Genomic DNA, 15,713 nt, shown 5'->3' with positions numbered 1-15,713 from the left:
TGTTTGCTTCAGCTTCATGATTACAAAAAAATGCTGCAGCAGTCTCAGTTGATCACACCTTTACATTCTCTATATCAATGTATACATTACTAATCAGAAATCTCGGAAACGCTTAATTACGCGTATTTGGATGCCAAGTTTTGATCTGGGACGCAGAAATAACTGTGGCAGGAGTCCTCCGTACGCGTGTAATAGGTATGCGGCAAAATTCAAAGACTTGCTAGTCCTGCTTCAGCCACCTGCTTTGTGGGAAAATGTGTTGATCATTTAGCTGTGCTAATATTTACAATGACAGAATTCAGTGACTGAAAGACCCCTTGATGTACATACATGTTGCCATTATAAGAGTACATAAAAAAGAACATGATGCAATAGCTGGGCGGCAAGTTCAAAGGCTTTGAATGGTGGCCTGGTGTAAAATGTACTTATATTTACAGTGAGTGAATTCAGAGACAGAAAGACCCAGAGATGTAAATGCGGTCGTTTATAAAAGTACATCATATAAACAACTTTAGCTTTCGTTATTGTGTTCATTTCCAAATGTATCGGAATAAGTAGTGCACGCGACCTCAGAATCAAGACATGTTGAGACTTAGACAAAATGCCATTCGTAAATTTGGATAAGTATTTTGGGGTTAAACTGCAAACTTACGAACATTGTAACGAGATTCAGAAAAGTGCTAAAGCTGCTAGAATTGATAGTTCGGATAGGCATTAGCTAAGGGTAAGAAAGTGTGTGATGCCTAGCTTAATGTTTGGAATAAGGCCTTACTTGGATTGACAAAATTCAGTATCACTCTGATGGACGAACAAGAGCTATTTAAGAGGTACATTGACTGACCATATTTTTTTTTAAATGCCCCTCGCCTTAACCCGGTTAGTTCTAGTGTTGTAGCGAAATATATTCATCAAGACATCAGTAACTAGGCCTAGTTTTGATATCAATTACGTTGACAAACAAACTTTTGCCCATTCACAAGCATATGTTTCGATAGCTGATTGAAAATTAACCCTTTTCCGAGCAAGGTAGCAACTATCAATTTCCTGCATGATATCCTTTGATGATAAAACATACAAACATGTGTTTTAAGATCAGAATCGGTGATCTGGATATATATTAACTGACTCTTGTACACTATTTCATCATAAAAATAGTTTCAAACTGTAAGTGAACCAGTAGGCCTAACGGGAAATAATGGCCGACTTCGCCAAGTCTGGGATGTACCAGTTTATTAGATTGTCTGTTTTCGTAAATCATTGGGCAAATATTTTCAGAAAAATATACAAATCATTGAAAGCAAATCCAATGTACTATTTTATTAAAGATTTAACTTTAAAATGCAAATTATATAGGTCAGAAACGTATGGGACAATGCTATGTTGTGGAATTCGCGAGATGCGCTTTAAGGTCTAAGCTGTTTTCCGACTTGACACGTATTTGCGAAAATACGTGGGGGTGGGTGGGGACAGCAAATTAGATACTATTTAACAATTGCCTAAAATTACTACAAGGACGTAGACAAATAAATAAACCATAAATTTGCAATCCTGTCAATGGACTATTTGTAATGAAGCTATATTACAATGAGCGATTACATTACACAACTTCAGAATCTCTTCTGTAACCCAGGATTTTTTCTTTGGGCGATGGAGGCCAATGATGTCCTTGGCAGCTGCTCTCATGACTGTGTTGAAAGTGTCTGTCATCACTTTAGCATCACCATCCATCACAAGGAGTGGAGCAAATTTTCCTCCAATTGTGGATTGGAATGACTTACAGATGTTAGGGTCCTTCAGTTGTTCAAGGTTGAATTTGAGCCTGATGTTCTTTGGCTTGTTAATTTTCTTTAGCCTCACTCGGAAGTTCATATTCACGAAGTCGTGATCACTCCCAACATCAGCACCCGGGAACGTCCTTCCTTTTGCTCTATTGATGCCAGATTGGTAACGGTTTTGAACCAGTATGTATTCGATCTGGTTGTGATGGGTTCCATTTGGTGCTTGCTATATCCAGCATCGTGAAGCTTTATGGTGTCCCAGGGTGTTGGCTAGTACCAAGTTGTTGTAGCTTGTGAACTCGAGCAGCTGTCTCCCTCTTTCATTGGTAAGCTCATTGCAAGAAGGTCCACAATGATCTTCCCAGTCTTTTAGAGCATCTTTGCCAACTTTGGCATTCCAGTCTCCTTGGATGATGAGAATGTCTTTTTTACTGACCATGTTTAGAATACCCTGGAGTTTGTTGTAAAACACCTCTATTTCTCCATCATCATGATCGGTAGTTGGAGTATAGACTTGGATAAGTGTGATGTTAAAGGGAGATTCTTTCAGACGAATAGAAATGATTCTGCTAGATATGGGGCAACATTCAAACACAGGTCCCTTGATGGCTTTGTTTACAAGGAAGTCTATTCCAAATTCCAAATGGCCTAAGGTGGCGTGGTGAAAATAGTTATATGTATTAGGGGATATCTGTATAGTTTTTACGGCGTGAACTGTTGACGGTACGGAAAGTTGATGAGAAACCATGCTGATGTGCGGTTGACAGACAAAATAGAAAGGTGTGAGATCTGTGGTCTTGAATTGATTAAACTTATGTATAGAATGGATACGTCGGGCTTTCTAATTTACAACTGAAGTTGTATGGAAGTCTTTGGAAATTTGGGGTAAACTTATGACTTATAGTGGAATTGGGCCAGTGTTTGACACCGCTCGGTCAAGCAAATATCCCTGGCTTGTAACACTATTTTATTTCGATGCCAACAATGTGTAAAATCTATATTAATTTCCCCCTATCGAAGCCGTAGGACCCGTGTTAACGAATATTTCAATGTTTTTCAAATTTTTCAGCTATATCGTCAAGTGGAATAAATGAAATAAATATTGCATTGCATGGGACACTAAGCCATCAGACTTTGCAACTATTATATAAAGATTTGCATGCAAAATCTCAGACATATAGTACATTCAAATTATTGCACCTAATGAAACAAGAAGAGCAAAGCCAGCATGTCAAGATTATGATCAAAGTATTAAAACATATAGCCTTGACCACAAGGCCAAAGGGGATAGTTAGCACATCGCCGAAATAATATATCGACCTAATAATCAATATCGCAAAGTATGAAGAAAATCAATCCACGAGTTTAAGAAATATAGGCAAATGACCAAATAACAATAATAATAATAACTAAAACTTTAATGCAAAGTCTCTATGGCTGTAACGTTGACACCAAGGACAAAGGCGACAGGCAGGATGTAATGTCTTCGCATCATTATAATTCATTTCAAATATAAAGACAATCTAGTAAGAGTTTCGGAAATATATACCAAGAAAATGTAAATGTAACCTGGACACAAAGATAAATATAAAATAATAAAACTGTCAAACGAACAATTAAATTTATATATATATATATATATATATATATATATATATATATATATATATATATATATATATATTAAATCAGATATACGTAACACCTTCCCCCATAAAAAAGAAAGATTTATATGATAAAGCTTTCTTTTTACCATAGATTAATTCATGAGTTTTAAGAAAAAAGAATTATACATAGTGTATACGAAATAATACATTTCTATACAACTATACAAGGGAAATTTGGGGACGTCCATTAATTATGTCAACTGTTAGGCAATTTTTTACCCCCCCCCCCCGTCAACAACTGTCAAACTTTCAGTGACCCCCCTAATAAAATTATGTCAAAATTTTTATACCCCCCCCCCCACAAACTAACAATATTTTATACGGCTGGCTTTTATGCTAAAAATAGAATTATGGAAATTAAAAGGTCTACAAATAAATTTTAATACATTTTTTTTTACTTGTTTAACAGATTTCAAATTGACTATAACACTTTGAATTCTTGAAAATATCGAGACTTTGTATTCTAGCTTCTATCATCTTCCCATGGGGAAGCCAAGTGTTCCTCAATTGTTATAATGGTCATAGCGGCTGATTCATTAATTTCTTCAGATCAATACCATATGTGGTTAATCTGTCTACAGTCTACAATCTACACTGAATAAAAACAAAATATGATGATGCAAGACTATGACTTCCTTGGCAAGAGCTCAACCAGTTTAGGATTAAACTGGTGGGCTGTTGACGGGCGAGCGAGTGTGTGTCATACCAACGCACCGGCTAATTTCCTATTTTTTGATTTGTTAAATTTATTGTAAAAAATAACATTGTTGACGTCAATTTATCTTGAACTCCCCCCTCCCCCATGTCAACAATTGTCAAACTTCTTCAAACCCCCTGCCCCCTATTTTGTTGACATAATTAATGGACGACCCCTTTAGAGATAGTCTCAAACTTAGCATCTATAGGTTTAACTTGTCCATGTCTCACAATATGTCCCAGAAATGTAACACTAGCACGGGAGAACTCACTTTTGGATAAATTAATTGTCAAACATGCATCCGTGAGTCTGTCAAAGAATTTTCGAATCGTTGCTAAATGTTCTTTCCAGGTGTCGTTGTAGATGATGACATCATCGACGTAAGCATCACAATTATCTAGACCAGAGGTAATCATATTCATGAGGCGTTGAAATGTACTTGGCAGCTCTTTCATCCCAAACGGCGTTAATTTATATTGGTAAAGTCCATCTGGAGTCACGAATGCCGAAATTTCATTTGCTCTTTCCGTTAGTGGAATCTGCTAAAATCCTTTCAGAAGGTCAAATTTGGTGACATACTTGGCATTCGCAATCTTATCAATACAGTCATCGATTCTTGGTAATGGGAATGAATCTGTTTTTGTCACACTATTCGCCTTCCTATAATCAGTACACATACAGAAAGGTTTATCTGGTTTCGAAACAAGTATGAATGGTGAACTCCAGTCACTGTTACTGGGCTCTATAAAATCATTATCCAGCAAATATTGAATTTCCTTTCTGAAGAATTCCTGTTTGAGACGGTTCATCCTGTACGGGTGTTGTTTGACAGGTTTGGAATTTACAATTTCATCGTCATGGAAAATTTTGCTTGTCCTTTTAGGAACATCTGGAAATAAGTGCTCATAGTGAAATAATAACTGTTTAAGTTAATTTCTTTCTTGCTCTTGCAAATGTGAAAGTTTCTGGTCCAGATCTTTCATAATTTCTAAATCCCGAAGATTTGTTACTCCAACGTCAGTAGAATCTGATGATATTCCTTCACTTAAATCTTCAATGAGTGGGACAGGTACAACTAAATTAAATGCATGCTTAACCTGGTTATCTCTTTCAATATAATGGTATTCCTATAATTTATTTAGATCCCAGTAGCACTAATATTATAATTTAACTCATTCATTTTCTTCTTAACTTTGTATGGGCCGTATTATATAATATAAAGTTAAATTTCAAGAATGAGCAAGAGAGACAACTCCATTATTACAAAACTCAAAAGTTCTCTCCATTTTAGTTCTGTCAAACCATAAATGCACTTCTGACTTGAATTGCTGAATGCCAAATTCAAGCACAATCGACTGGAAAGTTCCAGACCTAAAATTTGACCCTTGACCCGATTGGATAGAGTTAGAAAGGACAAATTGAGTAAAAGACTTTATCAAAGCTTTTACTATTATTTTAGATTTTATATTCCACAAGGGAATTGCCTCTGGAAACCTTGTTCACGCACACATAATGGTCAACAGGTATTGGTTACCTGACTTCATCTTAGGTAAGGGACCGACACAATCTACCATAATTCTACTGAATGGTTCGTCAAAGGCAGGAATAGGTGTAGATGAGCCTTGGGCATTTTCTGATTGGGTTTTCCTACCATTTGACAGGTATAACAAGATCTACAGTATTTACTAACATCACTTTTGATTTTTGGCCAATAGAAGTGAGTTAAGATCTTGTGATAAGTTTTATTGATCACTAAATGACCAGCCAATGGAGTTTCATGGGCCAGACTAAGTATTTCCTCTCTGTAAGGTTTTGCAACTACAATTTGATAGTGCACTGACCTTTCGTCATCAGCAGGTACCTCAGGAGTCTCCATTTTCTCATAAGAATTCCATTTTTAATGAAACAGACAGGAACTTCAGTAGCCTCAGTTTCACTAATGGGCTACTGAAACAAACAGGAGATCTCAGAAACCCTTTCCTGTTCGACGACAAGTGATTGTCTTTAATCAACCTGATTAGAATAAAGAGAATGAGTCGTTAAAAGAGGATCACTGTGATCAATACCTTCTGATTGATTCAAACAAGGAGTGAAAGTGACATCATCAAAAGCCTGACCAATACATGTGTCAGCTAAAGGAATACTTCCTTATCAACATCATTCTCAAGAGCTTTCTTTGCCATAGCCCTGGTAACTGCACAAGCTGTAAATACATCAGGGAATTCGTTTTCAATTGGATTGACTTTCTGATCCAAGCAAGGCTTGTCAGTTACAAGTGGATTAACCACAACCTTGTCTCCAGCAAGGTCGTTGCCTAGTACTAAATGAATGCCCTCAACGGGTAAAACAGAGACCATTCCGACTGTCACGGGTCCTGAAACTAAGTCTGATGACAAATTTACAAAATGGAGAGAAACATCAACAAAGCCGCACTCTACTCCCTGAATAAGAACACTCTCATTAGAAGAAGACTTCTCGGAAAAAGGCAAAGTACCGACAATAAAAGACTCTGAGAAGCGCCAGTGTCCCTTAAAATTTTAATATGGATAGGATTGGCCGAATCACCCAAGAGTGATATAGAACCCTTCGATATGAATGGTTCATAATTCTCCATAATCGAATCAGACTGAGGTTTGTTAGACCCAACAAATGTATTGCTGTCAATACATGACCATGACCTTGACTTCTTAGAAATAAGAGCATTTGGAATAGATCTGTCTAGATTCTGATACCTATTTTTTAATTTGTAGCAACCAGAAAAAATGTGTACTTTTTTCTTGCAATAAGTACACGTAGGAAGAAACAAGGATCTTGAATCAAGCTTCCACGAAGTTTGATTTTTAGAAGTTGTGCCAGTTTGAGTTTTAGAAGGGCTTGTATTAGGCTGAAATACTTTTCTGCCAAAAGACTGTTGAATAGAAGTCTTATGTACAAAAGGAATTTTATGAGTTAAAGAATACTCAGCAGCAGCACGAGCAGCATTTTCCAAAGTTTGAATCTGATGCTCATCAAGATAAGACTTAATATTACTATGGACAGTTTTTGAAATCTTCAAGTAATACAAGGTGTCTGAGATTTTCATAATCTAGCTCAGCTTTCTTGGCTAAGCACCATCTATCAAATAATGGCTGTTTTTCTCTAGCAAATTCGACATGAGTTTGTCCAGCTTCTTGTCTATAGTTTCTGAATTTTTGCCGATAAGCCTCAGGGACTAACTCATAACACCTTATGATAAATTCCTTAACCACATCGTAGTCACCACTTTGGTGAACTGACAGTGAATTATAAATATCACTAGCCTTACCAGTGAGTACACATTGTAATAATTTAGTCCAATGCTCCCTTGGCCATTTCAAATTTGCAGCAACTTTTTCAAAACGAATAAAATATTTATCTACTTCCTTTTCTCTGAAAGGAGGCACTAACCTAATGTTCTTTGCAATATCAAAACTCAAATCTGAATTTGAAGTATGAATGTGTTTTTCACTTGCCAGTTCCATTTCTTTTATTTTACATTGATATGCCCTTTCTTCCTTCCCTCTCTCTCTCCTTATCTATTTGTTTTTCTTGTAATTGTATTTGCATCTGTTCTTTTTGTAATTCCATTTGTCTTTCTTTCTCCCTTTCTTCCGCTTGTAAATGCATGTTTTTCTTGTAATAACATTTGTTCTTTTTATGTTCCAATTTCATTTGTTCCTTCTTTTTCTCCATTTTCGTTTGTTCTTTCTCTTTCTCCAATTTCATTTGTTCTTTCTCTTTCTCCAACTCTAACTGCATTTGCATTTGGTTTTCTCTTTCTTTTTATGAAGTTCCAGCTTCCTCAACTCCAATTCCATCTTGTATTTTAATTCTAATTCCTTCATTTTTGTGTCAGAGTCTGATACAGACGTACTGACTGAAACCAAAGCACCTTTATCCAAAACATTCTTTTCTACCAAATACTAAACCAAAATATTTCTTATTTACTGTTTCGTTAGAGAAGCCTTTACTTCAGAAAGATCGTATTTTCTGGCAAGTTGAATCAAATCATCTTTTTTGGAAAGCTCTAATTGTTCCTGGGTAGGATGTGAAAGAAAGATTTCCACTTTTGATGCCATTTTAGAAAAAGCTTATCAATCTCACTAAAGATTTCAAAAACTAGGGGAATTAAAATTTCAACAAAAAAAGTTTTCTGAAATATTTTAGCTAAAATACAAAAATCCCGGACAAGCCCCCAATTTCTATGTTACGTGTTTATGCTCGAATAAACAGTAACACAGAAAGAGTGAAAACAACAAGCGTTTTAAAATTTAACAAACAATTTATTTTCCTGGAAAATTATGTTAAAATGAAAAAAGAGAACTTACGGTTTCAAGAATGAAATCCAAAAATAATCTAAAAATAATCCATAAATTAAATTGCAAAAGTCCTAGTAATAAATGTTCTAATAATTTCAAGTTCGAATCCTGATTAAAACCCCAAGGTGGATGACGATGACATATGCTGTAGTCAGTATTGAGCTTATCTATAGTTCCTTGTTGAAATACAAATAACGGCACTCCGGTGTTGTAAATTCAAATTAAACTTGTAAGCAATGTCATTCCAAAATTTCTGTGTGAGCACTCCTCAAAATATTTCCAGAGAATAAAGAATCCTTTTGAAATCCAAATGATCTGAAGATATTTAACTCAAAATCTGGCAACAACAAAGTAAACAACTTGATACCAAGTGTAAAAGCTCCAAAACTGAGATCTCTCTCTCTCTAAAACAAAGGTTATATTGCATCATAAGACGCAGTTTCGAAATTCCCCCACGTTGTGAAATCAGAAAGGGAGGTCACGTGATTGTGTCTATATCACATACACAGAATATGGCCTCGATTAGACCAATGATTTTATTCACAGAATAAAAAAAAGTGTTTACTTCTTAACCCACATAGTCCCATCATGACTTTGACAACAAACAAATATTTTAAAATAAAATAGAACTTTGTTTAGTAATTTTGAATCAAGGTCAGCTTCCAGGCCAACAGCTGGTGTTTATGAAAAGAATGATTCAGGTCAACCAATTTTCTGAAAAAATATCAGCTCCAGTGAATAAATTTACATTACAATAGCATGTAAGAAAAATAATTTAAAAAAATTAAAACTGACAAACAAACAATTAAATTAAATAATGTATATTAAATCAGATATACGTAACACTAACATTAAAGTTTCAACAAATCAATAAAATTTCTAAGGGTTAAAAATTTGAAGTATTTGTAAATAAATTATTTTTCTTCTTAGTTACCATTATCCCAAGGCAAATTAAGATGCTGTTTCACTTAACAAACAAGAAATCCATTTGTTTCTAGATTAACATTGTTTATTGGAAGGGATATTCCCACCAAATCAAAGTCCTTTTCGTCAATCCAACCCAAACCGCTGCATACAAACACGGGAATGCACAGAAATGCCAGAACGCAATAGAAACACCGAACGCAATATCGTATATACCATAGCTGGAAATTGTGAAATTTGCGACATTTTTTTTTCTAATACAATTTTTACATAAGTTTAATACTTAATCTGATTCCTGTGATTCAGAGTAGTTAAAATTTCCATATCGATTGTTCAATGATAATAATATGTACACGCAGTTTTCCTTTTATGAAAGATTTTCTTCAATACCCATACGCATTCACTTCTTTGTCAATGGCATTGTTTGCATATATTGCTTAAACATTAAGCTGCAAAAATGAAGCACTGGTAAGCGAAGACTAACACCAAGATTCCAGTGAACCACTGATAGCAAACGTCAGACCTTTGCAGGTTATACAGATTGTAGTGTCGGTATTAGGAAAGAATCAGCGATCACATTGTGCATTTCAAACTTCCTTTACATGTTTTCTGTATAATTAGTATTTATTACGTCACTAAACTTTGATAATCCCATCACATCCCTTTCCCATGCATCCAGTCTCAATAGAGCTTGATGTGTCATATGATTTTAACATTTTTTTGTAGCGATTACCGAGACACTCCTGACTGAACTACCCAAAGCGATAATCGGTAAACTTCAGATATATGATACTTGTGCTGCGTTCTTCCCTTCACTCATAACATTTTATCCATCATCATTTATACTTTAATTTCAAATTCATATATCTTTTACTGAACTATTGTTTTCCATTTTGTGATATTTTGAGTAACTTCTACATGAATAATTTTGTATCTTTCAAATTACTGTTCGTACTGAAACATTTTCACACGTCATCTAAAGATGAAGATATTGAAAATAAGTACCTTGAATTACGTACGTATATGATGAATACTTTGTCGTATTGTTTCAACATAAATAATTGGTGTTTAAACCATCACACCTGTCTAAAATGAGTTTTTTTTGCACAGAGAAAATGTATGCTGTTTGATGAATGCACATTATTCATAGATCTCACATTATGGTTTTTGGACCAACAGTAGAAAGAAGTTCGATTGCTTTCATGTAATTTTCTGACAGATGTTACATTTCTGTAACAGTTCTCAATTCCATAATTGGACTTGTCTTTATGCATGTAATTTAAGATTTGTATGCGATTGTTTTACTTTTTGAATATCCAATAAAATCTTCTGATCATATGAGACTTTCTGACAACCACATTTTAATCTCGAGTTGTAACACTGTTTCAACATTCTTTGCCTACCCGGCTTTATTGTACATCTTTTGATCTACACTAGCAGCAGAGAGGGTGAACAGATCTTTTGCTGAAACATCATTTTGAAAACTAAGACCTCAAATGAAAAAAATAAAAAATATAATGTCACTAACACATACAAATTTAGAAAAACACGAACGACAAAAATAAAGTAACCAAAAAATTACCCCAATTAGAGAAATTCTCAGTAAAGTTAGAAGCTTTGGTTCAGTGTTAGTGACCTTCTATTTTTATTTTTTTCGTATAAGGTCTTAGTTTTTAAAATGACGTTTCAGCAAAAGGTTTGTTCACACTATTTGCTGCTACTATTAGGACAGAACTTTTATGTAAAAGTATTACGATTGAAATTTATTCTAAATTGTATTAAAAGTAATTTTTCATTAATTTATATTGAAAATAATTTTCCACTAAAATATATGGAGATAAAATTTATATATTGGTGTAATATAACTGTATGCTATTTTATAAAGATTGCACTTTACGAGCAGATGCAGAAACCCATACAATACATTTCGCTTGTAACTAAATGTCAACAATTGTCAGCACAAAATACATTTCGCTTGTATCTAAATGTCATCAATTTAGAATTTGGGGGAAGCTGCTGAACAAATTATTATATCAATAATGGATGCATTACACAGATGATTCACACGATCGCCATGGAAAAGTTCAAGGGGCATGTTCTCAAGATTGAGTGAACAAAAAAACTATAAATAGCGAACCAGGCTTACGAAGAATTAGTTCGAGTCAGAACAGCTCTGTCTTTTCCTTACAGGTAGGAATTGTCTGCGTTCATAAACTTCTTTAAAGAATGTGTACTTTTTAATATTTGAGACTTTAACGGTAAAGTTCATATTTTTCAACATTTTTGTGAGTTCTTTATATTTTATATTATAATATAATGGAATGTTTAATTGTATTTGTGGCATGTATTATTGGAAAATATGAATTTGCTACCAACTTCATGTTTAGATTTAATTTGGAAATATAAGATTCTTTAAGTAATATTGAGTAATGTTTAGTAACCTATTCCAAATTAGTATCCTATTTTAGCACGATACATTTCTTCAAAAATGATTGCTGCATTATTCGCAACTACTGAATTTTATACTCGTTGGATAACATGAAGTTAATCGAGATTTAACTATCTATATTGCGTTCTAAACATTACCAATAAATATATACAATGAAGTTGGTAAGCACGATGGGAAAATGTAAGTTTATATGTATTTCTTGTATTTTAAATATAAAGGCTTTATAAATGTATCTTTAGAATTTAGCATTATACATATATCAATAAAAGTTTGTTGCTTAAGTCAGCTCTGTCTTTTCCTTACAGCGATTCCGTACCACATTCCCTGAGATGTAGCCATATCTCCATGGTTATTGGTGACACCCTTGTTAGAGAGCCTGAATTCCTTCTTCTCTCTCTCTCTCTCTAACCATGGGCAAAGATATTTTTAACTTATGAGCAATCCCTTCTCATAGCTAGAGGTGAGAAGAAGGCTATGATACAAACACAGATCATAACAGCTGTTGGAGAAGAAACAAAGAATAGTGGAGAATATCATGAATAAGGGTGTCACTCTGCATAATTATGATCTACGGAACAGACTCGCACCGAAACTCTTGCAACCATCAGACTTCACACCGCTGCCCAGCTATGCTGCATCAACTCCGGAACGACTGGACAACTCTACAGTCATTTTCGTTCATTTTGCCTACAAGATAATTCTTCTTGCAGTAACACCTGAAATTCCCGACATATCGAATGCATGCTATACCTAGTCCAGCCCCGAATTCGAGCTACCTACAACCCAGGCTGAAATTCATACATCCTTGCAATAAAAAGAGATTTCCATGGGTCCAACAGCGACATCTATGCCAGGACCCAAGTCAATGACAGCTACATTGTCAGTTTTTTCTCCAGTGATAGTGACGTTAACTTTTACAAATTGTACTCTTTCTATATTACAGAAAATACGTGTATTGTTTACTATTCATTAACATATAATTAGTTTCTTAATATTTCAGTATATATAGAAGTGATCCAAATTCAACGTGTTCTTCATACCCGGTCCCTCATACCCAGTTTCAGTATGCTCTGCGATATTTTGCTGATTCCTATTAACAAAATTCGTAGATACTTCTACTGAGACACAACAATACCACTAATGAAAAAAGTATTAAGGAAGGGTCCATGTGAAAACTCTTTAAAGAGGGGGCGTTAGGACCAAATATTGAAACTGATCAAAAAGTAGTTGAAATAAAAACAATCCTCCAAGTAGAGGTTCAACTAGAATAAAATATTGATATATGAACATATTACACATGTTGTTATAGCTTCAAGCTGTTACCCATCAGCTGCCACTTATTTCTATGATTCTACTCAACGAAATTCTTCGATGTTTCTTTTGTAGGTCGAAAATATCACTAATGATACAGTTTTAAAACAAGTCTTCGTGTTGAATTCATAAATACAGGTGATTATAGGGACCATCTATCTATCTATCTATCGATACATAGATAGATAGAGACATCTAGCACTGGGGCATCATGCCACAGACATGCAGCATCATGTCCCACCCAGTCACATTATCCTGACACCAGCCCAACCAGCCCTAACACTAACCTCTTAATGCCGAGTGCCAAGCGAGCCAGCTTTTATTACCATTTTTAGAAGTCTTTGGTATGACTCAACCGGGGATCGAACCCATGATGATGACCTCCCGCATCCGAGGCGGATGCTCCAACCACAAGGCCAGCGGAGTGGTCATACATACATACATGCATGCATGCATACATACACACACATAGATACATACACACATACAAACATACATACATACATATATTAGCTTATCATGTGCTGAAAAATGGCGTTAAACCCCACAACAACAACAACATACATACATACAAGATTTAATCCACATGTGTAATCCCACATCCCATATCTTTTGTTTACAATGTCTCGAAAGTCTTCTCGACAAGATGTTTTAATTAACTTTTCTGCTAAGAGATGTGAAGCAGGTGTTTAAGTCAAAATTCTCTAATAGGGGTTCAGGCATCACGAGGGAGAGAGAGGGATGGAGAGAGAGGGACTGAGCAAGAGAGGGAGTGAGCAAGAGAGGGACTGAGTGATAGATGATGATGATGATGATGAGAGAGAGAGGAGCAGCAGAGACGAAGGGAGGGAGAGAGAGAGTGAGGAAGCACGAGATAGCGAGGAGGCAGGAGCGAGAGAGAGAGGGAGCAACAGAGAGGGAGAGAGCGAGAGGAGAGGGGGGAGCAAGAGAGTGAGAGGGAGGGAGAGAAAAGAGCGAGATAGAGAGGAGTGAGAGAGAGAGAGAGTCAAAAAGATAGAGCAAGGGAGAGAGGAAGGTAGAGAGCGAGGGAGATAGAGCGAAATGGAGAGATAGAGAGAGAGGAAGTGAGAGAGAGAGAGAGGGAGCAAGAGAGAGGGAGGGAGCGTGAGTGAGAGAAAGCAAGAGAGGGAGAGGGAGGGAGTGAGAAAGAGAGAGGGAGGGAGCAAGAGAGAGAGAGAGGGAGTAATAGATGGAGAGGGATGGACCAAAGGAGTGATAGATAGATAGAGGGAGGAAGAGAGATATGGGGGGAGAGAGAGAGAGAGAGAGAGGGAGGGAGCAAGAAAGAAAGGAAGCAAGAGAGAAAGGGAGCAAGAGTTAGAGAGGGAGGGAGCAAGAGAGAAAGGGAGAGAGAGAGAGTTGCTGGAGATGAGTTTGAAGATCATGATGCCTAAGAAGGCTGTTTTTTCTAAAAACCCAACTCTAGTCATGACTCTAGTCAAAGCCCAACTCTAGTCATGACTCTAGTCAATGCCTGTTTAGAAATTAAAAAACAAAATCATAATTGTTAAATATTTTGTTACCTTGGTATTATTCAGTTTTAGAACTGTTAAAAAGGCTTTTTAATACCCTAAATATTCATGTAAATACTTTCCAAAAAAATGGTTATGTCTTTTCTGGATACATTGACTTTACCCACTACAATTCTCTGAAAATCGTTTTTGGACAGGAGGCTGAACCCCTGCCCCAACCCACATTTTAACCCATGGCTTTGCCACTCAATACAACAGTTTTTGTACCACATGATGAAATATGTCCAGTATGAACAAAGAAAATGAAAATGTCCATTAATAATTTTGTTTATATGGAAAGATTTATTTTTCTCTCTCTCTCTGGTCCAATTTGTTACTTTTGCAAATATTAGCAGTAAATCTATTTGGACTAGGATGGTAGCAAGACATTGTCCATTTTATTTTTTAGAGGAACAAGGTTCCTTCCCCTTTCAGTCTGCTTTGAGTAACATGCTGTATCATCTGTTCCATACAAAGATCACTCCTGCAAACCATAGACTTATAATTTATTTGAGGTACAAGTATCAAGTCCATGGGAGTGCAAAAATGGGCCCTATAGCAAGGTCAACGAACAATATGCATATCTGGGCTGAAAAGCACAGTTAACAGTGTATCCTGCTCAAACCGGTTTGCTACATTACCTGGGGACATCACAGTTGAGAAATGCTGGCTTTGCTTCAAAGTGAGTGTAGAACAATCCTGACTTGTCCATTTGATCTCATCCATTGTTTTTAGTAGTTTCAGGCAATGTTAACATACTACTCCATGCACCTCCTCGATAGCCAAGGTTCAGATAGCATAACCCTACCTACACTTCACCATTTTTGGCCAATGCACAATGCCCCACGCTATTGGTTAGGTGGCATTACATACTAAGTGAGGCAACTCAAGAAATCCAATAGATGTCACTAGGACAAAGCAGACAGGGTTATCATATCAAAACCTTGGCTAGTGAAGATGCTCCATGCAATGTCAACTAATAAGTCAAAGTCTTCTTGGCATTTGTAGTTGTATGTTA

This window comes from Sinohyriopsis cumingii, chromosome 1 (assembly GCF_028554795.1).
Source record: "Sinohyriopsis cumingii isolate HCF-2022 chromosome 1, ASM2855479v2, whole genome shotgun sequence".
NCBI lineage: Eukaryota > Metazoa > Mollusca > Bivalvia > Unionida > Unionidae > Sinohyriopsis > Sinohyriopsis cumingii.
This window is presented reverse-complemented; position numbering follows the sequence as displayed.